Source organism: Pezoporus flaviventris, unplaced genomic scaffold (genome assembly GCF_033815535.1).
Source record: "Pezoporus flaviventris isolate CSIRO_AGI_PZ_B2104156 unplaced genomic scaffold, CSIRO_AGI_Pfla_v1 ptg000015l, whole genome shotgun sequence".
Classification (NCBI taxonomy): Eukaryota; Metazoa; Chordata; class Aves; order Psittaciformes; family Psittacidae; genus Pezoporus; species Pezoporus flaviventris.
The window spans coordinates 20,558,575-20,575,413 of record NW_026892563.1 but is presented as its reverse complement, the minus strand read 5'-3'; the positions used below and the strand labels follow the sequence as shown (position 1 = coordinate 20,575,413).

Here is a 16,839-nt window from a genome sequence, read left to right as displayed (position 1 = left end):
GCCATGTGCTTACCATGGTGGAAGCAACCACCGGGTGGCTGGAAACATACGCTGTGCCCCATGCCACTGCCCGGAACACTATCCTGGGCCTTGAGAAACAGATTTTGTGGCGACACGGCACCCCAGAGAGAATTGAGTCAGACAATGGGACTCATTTCCGAAATAACCTTATAGATATTTGGGCCAAAGAGCATGGCATTGAGTGGGTATATCACATCCCCTACCACGCACCAGCCTCTGGGAAAATGGAACGGTACAATGGGCTGTTAAAAACTACACTGCGAGCAATGGGTGGGGGAACTTTCAAGCATTGGGATACACACTTACCAAAGGCCACCTGGTTGGTCAACACCAGAGGATCTGCCAACAGGGCTGGCCCAGCCCAGTCAGAACTTTTATGTATTGTAGAGGGGGACAAAGTTCCCGTGATGCATATGAAGAATTTGCTGGGGAAGACAGTCTGGGTTATTCCTACTTCAGGTAAAGGCAAACCCATTCGTGGGATTGCTTTTGCTCAGGGACCCAGATATACTTGGTGGGTAGTGTGGGAAGATGGGGAAGTCCGATGTATACCTCAAGGGGATTTGATTTTAGGGGAAAACAGCCACTGAACTTACTTGTATGCTATTGCCTGCTATGTAGCACTTCTATAGCTCACCAACTAGATGCCTTCAGGTAACCAGTGACTGACCCCGACTTCCTTCTGACTATCATCTCAACAAAGAATGAACTTTGAGAAAACCAGATGAGCTCAGCAGTGACCCGATGAGTTTTGTGGTGTCATCAGCAGGCAACAACCCAACACTGCACACTGTCCATCCTGTTCTGAAAGGCTGTTACAAAAGATGGAGCCTGACATCATGGACCGAATGGACTCAGCAGCTTTATAGGGACTGGTTCACGCAGTAGGGAATGATATCTCTCTCTTTGTGTGTGTGTGTGTATATATATATGTATATATATAAGACAAGAGTGATGGCATATTGAAAAGTGTGGGATCTGAGAATGACATGAATGGTATGGAATAAGGGGTGGGTACTGTCTTGGGTTCAGCAGTAGCAGTCATTTTTTCTCCTTCTTAGTAGCTGGTGCAGTGCTGTGTTTTTGACTTTCAGCCTGGAACAGTGCTGATAACACCGATGTTTTTAGTTACTGCTCAGTAATGTTTAGTCTGACCAAGGACTTTGTGAGTCTCATGCTCTGCCAGGGAGGAGGGGAAGCTGGGAGGAAGCATAGACAGGACACCTGACTCAAACTAGCCAAAGAGGTATTCCATACCACAGCATGTCATGCCCAGTATATAAACTGGGGGCAGTTACCAGGGAGGGCGAGATCACTACTTGGGTCAGGCTGGGTATCGGTCAGAGAATGGTGAGCGGTTGTATTCTCTTCCCCTGTTATTTCCCTTATCATTATTATTATTGGTGGTAGCAGTAGTGATTTGTGTTATACCTTAGTTACGAAACTGTTCTTATCTCAACCTGTGGGAGTTACGTTCTTTCAATTCTCCTCCCCATCCCTCCGGGAGCAGGCGGAGGAAGAAGCGGGGAGTGAGCACGTGGCTGTGTGGTTCTGAGTTACTGGCTGCGCTTAAAACACAACATGCAGGTACCATACATTTAGAGTACCTTTCTTGAAAACAAGATGCATTTCTGTCCCAAAGACATTGCTTTTTTTTTTTTTTTTGTTGTTGAGACAGCCTTAGAATATCCCTTTTTCAGATGGTTATTCTTCAGCCATTTCTTCTTAGAAGAGCGACATTTCAACGTCAATAAATAATATTGGAGGGAATTTTTTGACGAAACAAGTTAGCTCAAATTCTCCCAAGTTCAGCTGGGCATACTGAACACCATGTTTTGTGTAAAACAGGAACGAAACAAAAGCAACTCCTCTCCTTGAGGCAGTGAGTAGTACATTGGATGACAAGAGCAATTTACGCTGTGCAGCGTTTTGTCTGATTCTGGATGCTTCCTTTGTGTATTCGGTAGGCAGCATCTCTGAAGCACACCTTTCTTCCTTCACTTTTCTTATCAATGCTTTCCCCCTCATGCCAGGCTGGTTTGCAGAAACCCTAAGCAGATGATCAGCTAAGAGCTACAAGTGCTAAGAGCAACAGAAACAGAAAGTTTAGGTAACGCAGCACAGAAATACCAGGCTTTGGGAGAGGAGAGCAAGGGCAGTTGGAGAACATGGTGCCCTGTCTTTGTAGGGTTTGTGGTAGTCCCCTCTCCCACAGCTTTCTTGCTCAGACCAAGTCAGGGAACTCCACACTGCGCATCACTATGGAGCACCAGTGTAACACCAGGGGCCTTATTGCCCATAGCAAAGCTCAGTGATGGTCTTTACATTCCCTTCAGAAGAGGTACTGCTGTCCAAACGCATGGTATGAATCCTCTCCTGCCCCGTTTGGAGCTCACACTCTGAGAGCTGGTGTCATCCTCACACCCCTGACTTCATAATTTGTTCTGGTTTAGGGAGGTTATTCTGACATGTAGCAAGGCTGCCTAAAGTTATGCCTCTCCCTTTGTGTCACGCGGAAGTGAGCCACAGTAGAGACCTAAGGCAGTTGTGGAACTGGCCCTTTGTCCAGATTTAATAATTACAACATCATTCATGCCTTTGGCTTTTAGACATTCATTTGTTTCTTGCTGGTTTACAACATTTTTTGCAAGTGGAATAATAGCTCATGAAATAATGCTTTTCTGCAGCCCCTCAGATTTCTAGTTAATGAACAAATTTAAGTCAATCAGGAGTAGACTTAATACAGTTCACATGAAAAGAGAGAGATTACTGCATTAATTAGAAGATTTTAATTGTCATTTGATAGATGTTAAAGGAAACACATTCCAAGGCTATATTGACTGCATTAGTTTTTCTATTCTTTAGTAAGACCAGTTGTCAGGTTACCTGCCTTGTGACAAGAATAAAAATCTGGAGCTTTACAGTATGGGAATTCATCATTCCTTAACAGCTACCCAGAAGGCACATCAGAATCTTTCCCCAATGAAATTCATTGGCCAATTACAAAAGTCATATCTAGAACCATAAAGAAATTAAAAATCCCCAAACTTTTGTTATAAATTGAAAAAAGTCTCATGAAAATTTCCACTGAATTTTGGGTAGTGGAAAAAAATGTGACCACAAGACCTGCTTTCTCTGTCCACGCTTCATAAATGTTTAATTTCAAACTTGTGAGAACACCTTTTATTGATTTATTTTCCCTATGGTGTGCCTTCCAAACCAACCATCCATACACAAGCACAGGGTTAGGGAAACAACTGTAGTATTGGATAAAAATCAGTGTTTTCCTTGCCTGCTGCTTCCTGTTCCTCACCTGGCCCTTTCTATCTGCTGCTTTCCTAGCAGCACAGGTGATGGGGGAATTAAAATCAACTGGAATGAAGGGCAGATAGATTTTTCCACCCAAACAGAAAACAATTTGTTAGAATGATCCCAAAGGAGAAAAGAAATCCATGTGAAAAGCAATCTCTTCTCCCTCAGTGTTTCACATGGAGAAACAACATTTTCAGCCAACTCAGTCCTAGCACATTTGCATGTATATATTTAGAAACAGGCACATTTGATCTCCTGCAGCCGCCTGCTATACAGAGCTTCAGGTTTAGGTTAGAGAGATAGTAAGGCACAACATTTATGAACAGGTAGCACCTGCAATGACCATAACTATTTATTTAAGGAAGAGGGAACATCTTACGCTGTGGTTAAATGGGATGGCAGAATTTGTACTCCTAAATTTGGCTCAGGCTTTTGTTTGAATGTCAGTATTATTCTAAAGTTATTCAGTTTTACCACAATTTGGTGGTTTATTTCTATGATTGAAAATTAAAGACACACACTTGTTTTCATAGGAGCAGAGAAGGCTAACACTGAAGCCTTCTCCAAATCTTCACGCTTTTAGAATAGGGGCAAACTTGCTCTTATCTGTGTGGTGCCCAGTGAACACAGTTTATACCCATCCTTACTGACGGGCCATCTGACTAATGTTTTTTATTTATTTTACAAAGAACAAACTAAATCCTCTTTTCTTTTGGTCAGAACCTAACCAGAAAGAAAGTGATCTTATATTTTATATTTTATGAAACCTCTATCACAAAGCTCACAAAATTCACCATAAAAATGCCTTCTTGGTGCTTTCATCCTGATCTCAACAGCTCTGTGTTGTACTAAAATTTTCTGGTTTTTTTTCCACTATGATCTTCTTGCTCAATTCTCTTACATGCAGAAGGACAACGAGGATACTGTTTGAAGGCAACCATTTTCAGCAAGACTTCCTCAAACAGTTATAGAGGACCTAATGAGGTCATACTCAAAAGAACTGCATCTGTCCCTGCTATGCCTTTGAGATATACATTGGGTACTTCATAAACATTTGCATGAAGAGGCAGGCCGCGAGTCTGGTATTGTAAAATCATTTACTGGAAGTGTGAGGATATAAAGCCTTTCTAGCATCATCTCTTCTATTTGGTCCATAACAGAGATGTGCAAAAGCTAGGTTTATTTTCATTGAACAGTGAGAGAAGCAAAAGGTTACATGCACATATAGTTCAGATAAATTTTCAGATCTTTAAATCTTTGCTTTACAGGAATTAGAATCTTCCACAGTACATTTCATCTCATTCAAAACATGCAACTTGACTCCATTTGAATTCCTAGACTGGCAGGGGTGGTCCCCCTGACTCTGTATTACCCAGAAGCACAGGGTTAGAGCATTCAGAGAGAAATTAGAGGCTCTGGAGGCAAAAACAACACTACTATTACTTTCAGGTTTTTGAGTTTAGCTCATCAGTTTTCCATTTCTACCCCTCCTTCATCCTGCCCCAAGCAAACTATGTTTATTTGGCTGTTACACACAGCTCATTTGGGATAACAAAACCCAGGTATTTCACCAGACTTATTCCTTACTGGAAAACATTCAGCACCTTCTGGAGAGCAGTGTGCGAAGAGGGGCCTCCTTGTCAGACTCAGCATGGAATGCTCAGATGCAGAAGTAAAAATACTAAATTCCCTGATTTTATGGCTGCAGGTCAGCTTAAAGATTAGGAGATGGCAAATGCAACATCTGCCTCAGTTTATGTTCCCAGTACTGGCTAGAGCAAAATAAAAATAGGAAGCAGCAGAGAAAGAAACAGCACAAATTTAGGCACATGGGAAGAACCGCAATCCCATGCCCAGGGAGGGCATGAGCCATACACTTTTAAGGAGGTTCACAACAGTTTTGATGAGTCCAGTTCCAGCAGGAGTTTCCCCCAGGACCTCAGCACAGTCTTTCTGGAAACAGTCTGCACAGGAAGGGCAAATGCTGCCTGCAGGGCTGTTGGGCAGCTCCGCCTTCGCTGTTTCTGAACATCCCTCCCCAGGGTACTCCTGCCTGCACTACCTCATTCCTGTTTGTCACCTGGGCTGAACAGAAAACAGATGTAGCAGCTGCAGGCTTTCCCCTGGCAGCCTGGGTCTCCTCATCACCCCACAGAGTGGCAGTGGCAGAGGTGGCCATACTGCTCGGATAATGATACGGGACCTCAACATGCAGTGGCAGCATGGTCCAACAACCCCAGGGCTGTGCTGTGCTGGAGCAGGAACCATGGTTTACTTCAGGGGTAGACTCAGGAGAGGCTTTCCTGGTCCTGCCTGACATCCTTTCTGACCCCCGTCCTGATGGGATGCAAGGCTTTAAATGGCTATGAGCCAGCACCTGGGGACCACAGTCTGGGCAAAGGCAAAGAGCAGGGACCTCAGGACCCAGGTCTCTTCTTGGAGGCACTCAAGCCAAAGTAGCCTTAATAATTTAACAGAACAGCAAAGACGTTATCAGAGCTATCTTTCTAAATCCATCGTTCCCTGCTTTCTGCTCTTTGGGTGTGTATCCACGTATACATCACACTACCAGTAACCACAAAGCAATTACTTTCTGCCCATCAGTATTAGCAACACACCTCCACGTAACAGCACTTATCTCTTGTCTGTGAGACATCTCAAATGATTACATTCCTAGAATGCTTTGCCAAGTAAATCTATGAAATAGATGATGTCCTGGCTAAGGGTTTCTAGATGAGAAACACTGACCTTCATTATTTTTCATGGAAAATGTATGGCAGACCTAGTCTGAAAACTTAAAGTCCTGTGGCTATGCTACAAGGCAGCAGTTTTGGATTGGAGTGCTGGCAATAAATAGAAAGTTACCTCCAAGGCCTGAGCAGCAGCTAAACTATTGTAAAGGCAAGTTTCAATTCATTAAAACAAAATTTTGAGTAGAAAAGTAAATTTCGCAGCTGCTAACAAGCATTGATTTTTCTAGAAGTTTTTCTTGGGTTGAGAATAAAAAAGCACTTAAGAACAAAAGTCAACAGTGACATTTTTCTTAATTTTATGTGTCAGTGCATTTATATAAATGACTGAGACATTCTAGTCTCATGTAAGCAGTATGAAATTAATTCTCTTGCTGTTTCCATACAACGGCTTGGGTTGGAAGGGACCTTAAAACTCATCTCATTCCAACCCTCTGCCAATGGAAGGGACATCTTCCACTCAAAAAGGTTGCTCAACGCCCCATCCAACCTGGCCTTGAATGCTGTCAGGGATGGGGCAGCCACAGCTTCTCTGGGCAACCTGTGCCAGGGCCTCACCACCCTCTTCCAGTTTAAAACCATTACCCCTTATCCTGTCCCTACCTGCCCTTGTAAAAAGCCCCTCTTCAGCTTTCTTGTAGGTGCCTTTTAAGCACCAGAAGCTGCTCTAAGTTCTCCCTGAAGCCTTCTTTTTCTCCAGGCTGAACAAGCCCAGCTCTCTCAGCCTGTCTTCACAGGAGAGGTGTTCCAGCCCTTTGAGCATCTTTGTGGGCTCCTCTGGGCTCATTCAAGGTCCACTTCCCTCTTGTGTTTGGGGACCCAGAGCTGAATGCAGCACTGCAGGTGGGGTCTCACAAGAGCAGAGTAGAGGGGCAGGATGACGTCCCTCGACCTGCTGGCCACACTGCTTTTGATGAATATTTTTTCAGTTCCTCCTAGTTATGTGCCAACATCCCAGAAACATACTTCTCCCTTTACCGTCTCACATGATGCTGAGTGTCCACAACAAAATAACACTAAGAGCAGTTTCAGGGTTGTTTTGCTTGCAAGCTTCTTCCAGAATCCTCCACTGTCCCTTTTTAACTACATTTCTAACCTTTATAAAAACAAAACACTGAGGATGATACTAAATCTTTACCAGACTACCTGTAGGAAAACACCAATATTTTCATAGTATACATGACAAATACTTGGTACATCTCAGCGCAAAGCTGCTCCTGCTGCAAGCACTCATCAGCTTTCGCTGAGAATATCAACATGGGGACTATCAAATCCAAAAGCTTATTTGGGCCCCTGGAAGGTATTTTGCCAAAAGGCGTTAAGGCAGTTCTGGGCTCTAATGGTTAAAACAGATTTAACCGTGTTGTAAATCACTTGCAGCACACTGTATTGACCACAGAGCAGGGACAATGATTGCCAACAAGACAAAATACAAAGTGAAATAACATTTACCATTTTGGCTTTTTTTCTGAATAGTATTGTAAAGTTTAAGAGGATTTTTACTCAGGAGATTGAAGAGAATGTACTGCCTATTGGTTATAATCAGGGCCCCATGGTAATCATGGTGTTTATTAGGATATGGTAAAGAAACCATCCTCAAGCCCATGAAGACAATACCCATGTATAATACAAAACAGGAATGTGACCACCTGGTAAGTTGTAAGGTAGTAGCAATTAAACAAACACATGTAGGAGAAAAGTCTACTGCTTTAAAACTCACTGGGTCAAATGCCTTACTGATAGAACTTTATTAAGATCAACTGAGTCTTATCATGAATGGAGCAGTTTAACAGAAATTATGAGGAAAAATTAGATGCCTTTTTAAAATAAACAAACAACAAAACAAAGGGGTTTTGTCTCTCCAAAGTAATGAATGAGCAGTTCTAGAATGAGAAAAGCTTATTCTTTTTTTCATTGAATGAATAGGAAACAGATTAATTCTGAGAGCTCGTCACGATACAACCTGCTTGTTTATGCTTCAGAGACCCTGCATCCAAAGGATCCTTGATGAACTCTTGTTACGCAGCTTATCCACTCCAGTGTAATCCATGATCAAAGCTAAACAGAGGTGTTTGCTTGCAGTCTAGCTGCATTGAAGGTACTCAGCTAGAAACCACCCTCCTAGTGTGAAACGTTACAATCCATAATGAATCATTTCAGTAATGTGATCATGAGTTATTGATCATGAGTTACATCATAATAATTCTATGCCCAACATCTGAAAATTTAGGTCATGAGAAAATAAAAGTGAAGTCAGAGAGTGAGGAGCTGAGCAGCTACTCAGACTCACTTTCCTTTCTTAAGGCAAAACCAAACAGCTTCATGAATGCTGGAAAGATGTAGCATAAAAAAGCTATTGTATGACTTATCATTGTAAGATGCTCATCACAAGTGTGAGTAATTTCTTAATAAGCAGTGAGAAATCAGATCAATGCTAGTAAGAATCCAACAGCTGCACCAACCATAAAATTTCTGTACCTTGCATGGCATACCATTCAGCAGAACAAACAAATTCTGATGTATACAGTCCTTAAAGGTATTATGTTTCAGCCCATCTGCTAGTGCAAGAGAGCATACATGGGGACAGAGGAAAGGTATTATGTTTCAGCCCATCTGCTAGTGCAAGAGAGCATACATGGGGACAGAGGTGTTTTCCTTCTTCCTTCAGTACACTGGTTACTTACAGAGACTGTAGGACACATGGTAGGTAGGAGTCTCTTCTGAGCTTTTTCATCCTTGTCCTGCACAGATATAGTACACACAAATCAGAGATTATGAGGAGACCCGTGCTGATCCAAACCTTCAGCAACAGGAAGATAAAGGCAAGCTGGGAAAACCATGTGTCACAGGTGGTAGCATCATTCCAATTGACCTGCACTCTTCAATTCCTAAACTATTAGTATTAATAATTTATAAGTATCAAATGAAATTGTTATTTGCAAAGTCTTTTTTCCAGTTAAGCAAGTTAATACATCAATGAATTAGCAAACAGAAGGAAACAGAAAATAAATTATAATATCATATTTGTATTTACATTAAATGGTCACTTGTATTAATGTTTATAGCTGGTTTATCTGAGGGCAACATCCTATGATTCATTATTCATCAACATTAATGAACCTTTTGTCCTTTAATTTTGATAGAGTTTGTCCACAACATAACTTGAGTACAATTTTTGAAGGACATTTTGAGAATATCAAGGAGCTGAAGCAGGAAAAGACCACTGACAAGGGAAGAGTACATTAGAGAAGATGTGTCCCTATGCATATAAAGAAATCATACAGTTAAATTCCATTTTAACTGCCATTTTACTGCCATTAAATTAACCACAAAGTCAATCCTTACTAGCACCTTCTGAAACCCATACTCCAACATACACTCTCAGAAAGCACCTGACAACCACGTGTTAAAGAGACTGCAGTAGTGGCTGCATCCTTGGTAGAAGGATGCTGCTGCTATCCTTCGTTATATAAAATGCCAGAACTCCCATTCTGCTGGGGCCTGTTCAGCCTGCTTACTTCAAGAGAATGGTCTTACCACCAGGATAATGGCTGTCATCTGTAGGAGAAGAAAAGAAAAACCTCCATCCATAGTGATTTTCAAGACCCAAATGCAGAAAGCCCTGAGCAGCCTGGCCTGATCCCAAAGCTCATCCTGCTTTGAGCAGGAGCTTGAGCCAGAGACTTCCTGAGCACCCTTCCCACTCAAGGGATTCCATGAAAAGGAAGCACAGCAGCAAGAAGCCATAATCCTTATCCCTTTTGCTGAAACTGTGAAGGATCTGAGAAGGCAAATCATATGAGTACCTACATGTCCAAAATAGTCATTGCAGAGAAAATGAGGACACCCCACTTCCCTGTTCCAGTGTATGTTACCAAAGACATGCCACACTCAGCAGTTAGTACTTACAACAGAAGACACAAAAACTTTTCTGGAGTGATGCTTTAGAAGAGAAAACAATCCTTGATCTATTCTTGAAAAGAAACAAAAGTATTAAGCACAGATACTGACTTGGGATCCTAACTGGAGGAAGACATGGAGCCACAGGTAAAATACAGAGCCCTAAAAGGGCAGAATTTATGATATGCCCTTATCCTCATATTCTTTAAGATTACATTTAGACAGAATATAGGCTGACAAGCTGCATAGTTTCTGAATCCCTTCTGTGGTACTCGGCTATTCCCACTGCAGCTTGTGAGAAGCCAACACATAACCACTACTCCACTTAGGCCAAGTGCCTAGGAATTCACTGTAGCAGGGTCCCAGTTGTGGGAATACTGCGGTCTCACTGCTTTACAACAAAACAAAGATCAAATAAAAAAAACCCCAACCTATGTTCCTTCCTGTCTCTTGCAAAAGTGAGGATTTTATGCAAAACTGCATAGGTAAGTAGGAACAGAAGGTTTATAATCCTAATTTTAGGTTGCATAAAATAGCTTTTAGGTAGTTAAATTACATTCTGAAGTGCCAAATATTGCTACGTTTTTCTTATACAAAGGCTGTTTAATTGGATTCCCTGAGCTACAGTAGCCTAGCTCTGGAGTCAAAGGTGACTGCTGTTAGAACATCAGAAGGTAAAGCATTTTTTCTATATAATATATAGTACCTCAGTGATGTTTTTGGTGGAATGAGATATAAAAGGACCTATTTAACTGACTTGTATGATGTCTAATAGATAAAGCTAGAGAAATTCAGGCAAAAAAAAAAAAGCACATCTCACTTGATGAAGGGTATTTATTCTCTATCCAATGAATCTGTAAATCAACATCATTAACTGTTTAGAAACTGTTCAGGCAGAAAGTAAGGGTTTGATGCAAAAAACCATTTCATGAAGTTATGGACACAGCTCTGCAAGATGGCAAATTATTCCTGTAATGCTTTCCAGGGCATTAGTCATTTTGCTAGCAGCAGTGCTACCACCACTGGGCCACTACCATTAAAACCCACACGAAACAGAACTTCAATAGAAACCAGTAGTCAGGCCTTTTCTTAACAGACTGATCTGTTTTTCAGAACCTAATCTGTGAAACAAATAGATAAAATTCCCTCTTATTTGATCCTTTCTAAAGCCTCCTTTCCTCATAAGGGGTCCATTCCCATTCACTCCATGAACATCTCCAAATAGATCTCCTAGCCAAGGAGTAAAAATATCCCTTCTCTTTACTTTGTGTCCTCTTTTTTCTTATGGGGCTGTGTGCTGGCTTTTTAATTGAGATCCAGGCTCGCTGCAGATGGCCACCTTTGTTCCATAAACGTTTGTCTGGGCAGCCTCTCTTTATTCACAGCTTCAGGTAAGTTCATCTCCATTAGTGGATATTAAACCACAAACAGGAACTTTAACAACTGTTATATGGATTTCGTGCCTCTAAAATAGCCTTTAATAGTCTTTAAGCATAATTTGACACTTTTCTTGGTGTTCTTGGTGTGCTAAGATTAAATACTGAGTTTGGGACAGAATTCTGTCCTTGCCTGCCCTTGCAGAGAATTCTGTGTCTTAATATCTTTGTAAAATCAGAGAATTCTGTGTCTTAATATCTTTGTAAAATCATCACTGTGTAAGTATCAAAGACATCAAAGCTCGCAGTCGTGTTTGATTCAGGGTAAGACCATTGCTCTCTGAAAGCTCTTCTATGCTAGGATGGGACATTATGACAGTAAGAAAAATTCTTTAACATTATCACAGCGTTGGGACTCAGGAATCATTCATTTGTACTTAACTTGAAGAACTCGGCCTGTTTGCTTCCATTTCCTAGTGTGAAAATTGGAGATACTTTGTACAGACTTTCATATTCTGCTACTAAATGCAGACTGCAATGCTTCATTTTATTCTTTTCTGTTCCCATTTTCTTCAAGAGTACTTCTTGCTGTCCTGTTTCATCTGAATATAGAAAAGCTGTAATTCCAAATAAGCGGCTATGCTTTGAGTTTTCTAGTTCACATAGCATAAGGGAAAAGTTAGAGACCTCTTGAATATACCTTGCTTAAAGCTGTTAGAGTTACAGGTCCTAGACAATACACAATTTTAGGATAAAAGTCCACAGTAGAGATTTCTCAGGATGTAGATAAATACATATCTTTTTTTCAGTAGTGGACTGAGGTGGCTTCAAGTCTTTCCATCTCCACTGTCAGCTCTTGCTTGTACATCGTGGTTTATCACCATCCGAGATAAATCTATGCAATATGAGATTATGTTGTAATCCTGATAAGCACAGCAATTCACTTTTTACATTAAAAAAGCGCCCTTTCTGGTGCTGGTCTGCAATCAGTTGCAATGGCATGCCTGAAAGGGCAGTCAAAGAGAGCATACAGGGCAAGTGAGGGCTTAAGCCTCTTAAAACTGCTTTGGCCCTAGAGAAGGTGCAGTTTCAGAAGACATGATTCAGTTTCAACACCTCACATATTGTGTCTCCAATGCTATGATTCAGCTGAAAACATATAGAGTAGGAAGGTAAAATCAGAGTTGAGAAATGTCCAGTTCAGTAACTGTGTTTACAGTAGGTGCCAGCCACCTCGCTTTATACCCATTTCTGTACATCAGTATAGCTGCTGATTTAGTGAAGTAATGAAACCATGCCTAATTTTAAGCATGTGAGGAGTCCCATTGGGTTCAAAGAGATTATTCATACGCTGAAGTACATTGCTGAATCAGTGCTGAAATGAAAATAGTTACATAATTACAGGATTATATGAACATAGAGTTGCAAATCTGAGAGAGAAAAAGAGAAAGGCTAATTTACAGGATGGTGGGAACATTTAATTGCAGTTTAGACATGGAAGAATATCCACCACCATAAATGACGACACAAAACAGCATGTCTTTTACAAGCACTGTGGCATCTTTAACTTGCAAGGCTTAAACTGTTAACCCAAGCAGGTGTATGAATAGCACAGTGCTGCAAACAAATTTGCACATACAGCCTTTGTATATTCCATTCTGTACCTGTACACTTATATACGTGAAAATATCTGCTTTTCAACACCGACAGGTTTTCCCTCTAACCCAACACCATTTTCCCCACTCTGTATTACTCAGGCAGTAACTGTATTATTTTACAAGCTATTCTATTATCCCAGCTATAGGAGCAGAAATCTCTGCCTCTAACAGACTACTGGCCTATATTGCTTTTTTAAAATCATCTATCACTGATTAAACTCAGCATCTATGTCCAAATACACAGGCTTTGGGGACTTATTATCCAGAATAGGATTCAGAGCTAAACATTAAATCTACCAATGGTAGAAGGCAAACCTGCCTTGCAAGTACGGATTATCTTATGTTGCAGTGGAGGGTGACCTGAGTGCCTCCACTGCCCACAACATCCTTCTCTTATAGTTTTTCACTTTTTCTTCCTACAGCAAAGGACAAGTGCTCTACTGCAGCTGGCAACATAATGTGTTCAGGCAAAACCTTCACAGGAGCTGCCTCAGGGCAACATAATCTCCATGATGGGTGGGTGAATGTATCATCTTCTGGCCCAATCTAAGATGCCCTGTTAGCTTTTCAGAGCCTAAATGTGGTTTAAAGGTCAGAACAGAAAACCTTTGTGTGTCCAAATCCTGTCCCCCTCTGAATTTCACATCACTCAGTTGTGACTAGAGAGAGGTTTCTCCCTCTCTTCTGTTATAACACTCTGGTGTTACAAGCAGCTTCTGAAGGGAGATGTCTACAGTTATCCACTGAAAGAATGGGCCTGGCCTATCTTCTAAGTTATCTAGCTGGCCACATGCAATTCTCAGTCACATCTCGCTAAATCAGTGAGGTTGCATCAATGTAAGACTACATTCTGACCTTAGCTGTGCTGTTGTGCACACCCAGCTTCCTCAGCTGAATAGCTGAAGACTATGGACAAGGTTAGTAATGTCTAATAATATTAATGAAACTGGAAGCTGTAACTCTATATAACAAGTTTGTGAGGCGTTGTTCACATGGCTTTTTCCTTCCTCTAAATTTCTTACCACTGACTGCTACCATTCAATGAGATGATACAGCAATTTTTCAAGGGGTGGCAGCTCAGATGTGGACAGGCCACAGCTCTGCTTTGCAAATCAATACAGCTTGGAATAAATCTCAATAATCCATGTCTGTGTGAGGGTAGAATAAGAATGGCAAAGCCCACAGCAAAAATCTAATACATTAGGAGGAAGTAATTGAGACGCCCCTTAGTCTGTTTGGTTAGCAGGCAGAACAAGTCTGGGGTGGTTTTATGAGAATGCTTGATGTGTGATGCTTATTTTTATTTGTTCTTCAATTCCATTGAGTGCTCCTTCTAAAAGAACACAGGGCTATCAAAACAGCCCAAAACAAAAACCAGTAACAACTTCACAATAAGGACTTAAAAACCATGTCAGTGTTAAATATACTTGCAGAAAATCTTGGTAGTGTCAAGACATAACATGCCTTACAAAATGGCTTCCCAAACCTATAAACTTGCATAAATACAAGCAAAGATCACCAAGATCAACTGAGGTTGAGACAACAGTTTTCTGTGGTAAAAGAGAAATACTCTAAGCTTGCTGATACGATATGCTATACTTTGTGTCAGTTTTCCATCATTTAAATCAGAGTTTCTGGAGGACAAAAGCCTGATTTGAGAAGACAGAAACAATTTACTGGGTTTCAGAGCACAAACCTGGCACTGAAAGTTGTGCTTTCATAGTCTTTGTTACACTATTGTGACTTCAGTACTTGGTATCCTCTGTTCCAGAGATGGAGGATCACATTCATAGCTGGGAGTTTCTGTAGTGACAGACTCATGACTGTGCTGTAAGAGTAAATCCCTGTGCTCAGTACTCTGTCTTCACCTCACTGTATCATGTACAAATAGATGATCAACAGTGCACTTAATGTAGCCGATGTAACCCCAATATGATACGTAGCTTTGGACACTTATCTCTGTTGAAGCGTATTTTTGTTCAGGTATGTGAGAAAAGGTTTCCCAGCTATTCCTGGTAGACTTTAACTCCTGAAAAATTATGTAAGTTTGAGCATCTGCAGATAGGTGACTTTTTGCTGTTTCTCCCCCCCGCCCCATTCCCCTCCTCTAAACAGCACAAAGTGCTTGGTTCTGTTGTGAATCAATTGCCTATTATGCTTGCAAAAGCCAGACTCTAGCAGCAGGAGTTTCTCAGCAGGGAGGACTGTGGCTGTGGAGGGCCACTCAGCCCAGGCCTTCTGCCAAAGCCCCGCAGCAGCTCTCTGAAGCAGCTGGGGGTTTCTCCCAGGCACCTATGAACCCATAACCAAGATCTTTATCTGCTTACATGTTAAGCTTGCACCAGAACCAAGAAGTCTTAAAGCAGCCCAACCTCCGCAGAAACAAGAACTGGGGGAGCGCAAAGGCAGGGGTTTTCAACTCCTAATCATCTGATACTCTCCCTGACAGAAACACAGCGGCAGCGCTCTCATTGTGGTTACAGGAATCACTACTCAAGCAGCTGGCAAAAGAAACAAAACGGCATTGTCTGGTCAGTCAGGAAGCAAGGGGGGGGTTGAGATCAATGGTAGCTAACCTCCTGAGCTCAAGTTTAAAGCCCTGAACAACAGTCCCCTGGAGCCTGAGGTCTGCAAGCACTGGGTAAAATTAAACAAGGAAAACCAGTTCACTTGGATTCATTCAGTCAAGCAGTTTCTTTGACAAAATTTGTAATGCTGATGATTCGTGAAAAAAAGGGGAAACCCATGATTTAATGAGCTTCACTTAAGTAACTGTGATTTTCACATCATGAAGCCAAGTGTACTGTATCTTCATAGGTGGCCTCTGATGTCAAATACTGCCTTAGGCCAGTGTCACTGTTCTGCTATCCCAGAAAAGTTCATCCCAGGAAAAGCCTTAGCAGCTTGGTGTTTAAAACGCGAATTTCAAAGGGGTTTTGCTTTTTTTTCCTAATTATTTTCCAAAAGTTAAAAGCATGCTAGGTCTTTATGCAATAAGAAAACACACCCTCTTAATCTTTTGATTTCTTCTTTCTGCTGCCATTTCTTAAAATGACTGAAGCAGTGGTTTCAACAAAAATTGAGAAATCACAAACAAATCTCTCAAAACTGTAAATGTTAAGCCAAGAATATGTGCAAACATCATAATCTTGCAATTTCTCTTGTTTATTTCAGTAAACTCTGATTAAAGCTTCTTACATGGTTTAAATAATCAGCTAAAACAGTTGTGGAAGAGTCCTCGTTCCTTTGTGCAGTCAAATATACTAGAAGTCATTCCTGTGACAAAAGTGTTAGCTGAAAGAAGAAAAGGAAATTCACTACTTGAAAATTTCCTGCTCTAACTTGGAAATACCCTTGGAACATGAGCCCATCATCAAACATCAACAACATGATTACTGAGCATCAAAGGTTCAACATAAATTACCTTCCTCCTGCCTAAGAGTTGGGTTTTCTGCTCTGGGATTAGGAGAAATTGGTTTTAGGGGAAAAAACAAAACTAAACAAAACCCAACAAAAAAAAAAAAACAGTTAAAATTTGTGAAAAGGCTGGTATTTCCATTTTTAGTGAGCTTCCTTCCAGCTCATGAGAATGAGCTTGCAGAACACCGACTGCGAAAGCATTTAACTGATTATAAGTGAAACCCTCCTGACTTTGCAATTACCTTTGATTAGCAAAGGGCACTTAAGGAAATATGATCACAACCTTTGGCTAGAAATCTCCTTGAGATTTCAGCATGAGAGAAGTGAGCACCAGGAGCTGAAGGGTAGCAAGGAAAAGTGCTGCTAAAAAAAAAATAATAAATCATAGAATCACAGAATGGT

General features: G+C 41.2%; 1 long non-coding RNA gene across 1 annotated transcript; it reads right to left on the bottom strand.

The window, feature by feature from the left end:
- Positions 1-7,964: 7,964 nt before the first annotated feature.
- On the bottom strand, positions 7,965-8,835 carry LOC133269449 (uncharacterized). Its single transcript, XR_009743460.1, has 2 exons — positions 8,768-8,835; positions 7,965-8,204 (listed from the first exon to the last, which is right to left on the bottom strand). It is a non-coding gene; the product is annotated as an uncharacterized LOC133269449 (long non-coding RNA).
- Positions 8,836-16,839: the final 8,004 nt, after the last annotated feature.